The sequence below is a fragment of the Pygoscelis adeliae genome, unplaced genomic scaffold (assembly GCF_000699105.1).
Source record: "Pygoscelis adeliae isolate BGI_AS28 unplaced genomic scaffold, ASM69910v1 Scaffold1050, whole genome shotgun sequence".
NCBI lineage: Eukaryota > Metazoa > Chordata > Aves > Sphenisciformes > Spheniscidae > Pygoscelis > Pygoscelis adeliae.
In genome coordinates, this window is record NW_008823897.1 from 121,238 (window position 1) to 121,676 (window position 439).

A 439-nucleotide genomic window follows, 5' to 3' on the forward strand; every position below is an offset into this window, starting at 1 on the left:
CCCGCCTCCGCTGCCCCCCGAGGTGAGCCCGGGCGGCTGCGCCGGTGCGGTGCCCCCAGCTGCCAAGGGCAGCAGGGGCTATTTGAAGCCCAGCAGCCGGGCGCCCTGCTTCACCTTCTGGGCCTTCCAGCGGAGCAGGCGGATGGCGTGGAGGCTGAGCCGCAGCACCGCGTCGTACTTGAACACCAGCTTGTAGAAAGCGTCGGTCATGAGGGCGCCGCTGGGGTCGGCGTGCTTCAGCGCGGCCATCGGCGTGTACGCCACGTTGGTCTGGTGCCGGAAGGGCGGCCGGGCTGCCTCGATCACCCGCAGCGTGTGCTGCACGCGGGGACGTTACTGTCCCCTTCCTGTCCCCATCCCCTCCTCATCCCCATCCCATCTCCATCCCCATTCCCATTCCCATTTCCATTTCATTCCCATCCTCATCTCCATCCCATCC